General features: G+C 40.0%; 1 pseudogene; it reads right to left on the minus strand.

The window, feature by feature from the left end:
* Positions 1-757: 757 nt before the first annotated feature.
* Positions 758-2120, minus strand: LOC143529574 (putative zinc transporter 10; annotated as a pseudogene).
* Positions 2121-2762: the final 642 nt, after the last annotated feature.

A 2762-nucleotide genomic window follows, 5' to 3' on the forward strand; every position in this document is an offset into this window, starting at 1 on the left:
CCGTTGGGTTTAACTAGTTGGTTTAAACCTAATTAGCTTTATATAATATGGATTATTGTCATAAACCTAATAAGGAGAATAACCCTAGCCACCACAAGTCCTAACTCTCTCTTCCTCCTACCTTAGTCGCCGGCCAGCCAGCTCACTGGAGACCGCTTCCGCTGCCAACAGCAGCTATCACCGCTGCCAATTGCTGCCGCCACTTGTTTCGGCCACCACCGCCGCTGCATTGTTGCTGCCGCTGCTGTCCGTGAACTGTCCAGCCACTACCGGCGCTGCCGGTTGTCGTCGTGCACCGCCATCGTCGGCCGTTGTCTCGTTTGGTCACCTAGCGTCGTCCGTTAGCCCTCGGTGTCTCAACCGGTTATTTATTAACCGAGGTAGACTTAAATAATGTCGTGAATATTATTTATTTACTTATGTTGTTCTCGTTTCGTACTCGTATTGTTTGTAACCGTATCCTGTACGGTTCCTAAAAGTGATGATTACTCGTTTTGTATTCCGCTTCGTATTCATTTATTAATATGATTAATAATTATGAAACCAATTTTAATAAACCGGGTTTAAAAGTAAAATCGTTGACTGATCACCACTGGAACCCAACACTTAAAGCAACAAAATTCATTCTTTCATACATTTAGAATGCTTGAAATTATTTGGAAAGTACTCAAACTTATTCATATTTTACAGTTCTACGATAAATTAAACGACATCGTTTCATGTATGTCGAACAGCTAACATGATCTTAAAGTAAGTTTTAAGCCCATTTGGCCATCAAAGACATCCCACCGGCACCAAGCAACACCGCTGCATAAGATTTAATTTGAAGTTTTATACTTCCCTGAAGCTTTGGGCCCATGAAATCAGCCGCTAGAAGATCCACTAATGCCATGTAGATAAGTAGTCCAGCTGAGGAAGCGTTGAGTAATCCAACTGTTATTAATGAACTCGGGCTGTTTTCTTTGTATGTCTTCGACAATGCGATCCCTAGAGCAATCCCGAAAGGAGTCGTTATAGAGAAGAAGAAGGCCATTGCTGCTTTCTTCAGAGTCTTATATTCAGCCTGTTATTGTTATACATTTAGTAATACATCTATGGAGTGATGATTATTACAGGGCATTAAATTATTGTGTAGACAGAAAGAACAAATGTGTAAGTTATCTACGAATAATATTTTTAGAACACCTGAAGAATACAACCACCAAGACCCATGCCTTCAAACATTTGATGGAAACAAAGAGCTGCAACCAATGGCTTGATTGTGCATACATCATTCGACGCCCCAACTCCAAGTCCGATCACTATCGAGTGAACTACTATTCCAAGTTCAAGCACCTATTAAATGATAATCAAATTTTCAAGTTTTAGTTTAATTTGTGGAAACATAAAAAAACATGTAACATGTTAAATGTTTATTTGAAACAAACCATGGCCACGACACGATAACGGAGAAGTTGTTGTCCTATTGCGCCCTTTTGGTGGCCGTGATTGTGCCCATGGAAGTGCATGCCACCACCATTAGCAACCGCCATCTCTTGGTCTTGGGCCACCACCTAACCTCCATCGGCCGCTATGGCATTGTTCTTTGATGTATACATGCTTGTAGCCATCGAGTCCACCATGAGTGTGAAAATAGCCGATATCATAGCAACAAAGCCCGTAAATGGAAACTTGTGCCATGGGTTATCTTCCAAGCAACTCGATCTCAACATATCGAAAGAATCAGGCAACACATGCATAAATCCAGTAGCCAAAATAATGTCAGAAGCAAAAGCTTTCACAATCACAAAAAGGCTACGGTCTGGGCTAAGGGCGGGAATGGACCGAGTGATTAGAGGTAGGCATACGCCGATGATGCTTGTGACGAGTATAGCAGCTATACCAATGATCTTTAAGGGTAAGGCCTTGGTTTTATTATTACATGGATTGTTGGTTTCATCTTCACATTGTGCCAAGGCTTTGGAGCATAGAAATACCTTAAATAGGATGAACACTGATAACATTTTTGAATGTGAAGCCATGCTTACTTTAAGATTTCTTGATATTTGTTTGATGGGATTTGACTTGAGATGTGAAGCTCATGGTGGTGGTCGCTATTTATATAAAAGCTCATGACATCATGTGCTTATTATTAACATGGACATTATTTAAAATATGTATCACTTTGAAATGTAATTAACTGGTCCACTCTCGATCAAAGGCATTTTCCATGACACTCTTTAGTGTCACTATACGCTGACAAATTATGTAGTATGAACCATAGAGAATGTATATTAAAAACGCTTCCGCCATGAAGAGCGGGTCAAGCTTCTCGCTAGTTACCATAAGTTTGATGAAAATACAATTCAAAACATTGTTCGTATAATATATATGTGATCTTTCAGCGTCTTTGGTTGTTAAGCTGTTTACTTTTTCTGGTGGTATAAGGATACAATCCAACCAGATTGAAAAGTGTCACTATACACTGACAAAATCGTCAGTTACTTCGTTCCTTCCGCTTAGAGTGTGTGAAGTAACTAACTTATATTTCAAGGTTTGAAGACAGTTTTTCTAAAATTCGAAACGTAAAAACTTCTCTCACCAACTACCTTTATACGATGTCGTAAAACTATGTCTACAAGGCCAAGTCCTCTCCGGGTACTCCCTACAAGTTATGACGTCGAGACGAATTTCTTTAACTCCGCCAAGTTACTAAGAATCGATCAAAGGTGGTCAACCACAGGCATGATCACATCTACTTGATCAACTTGAGCCGATTTTGA

Source organism: Bidens hawaiensis, unplaced genomic scaffold, assembly GCF_021521415.1.
Source record: "Bidens hawaiensis isolate Kalapana, Puna unplaced genomic scaffold, B.hawaiensis_p1.1 tig00008573_1, whole genome shotgun sequence".
Lineage (NCBI taxonomy): Eukaryota > Viridiplantae > Streptophyta > Magnoliopsida > Asterales > Asteraceae > Bidens > Bidens hawaiensis.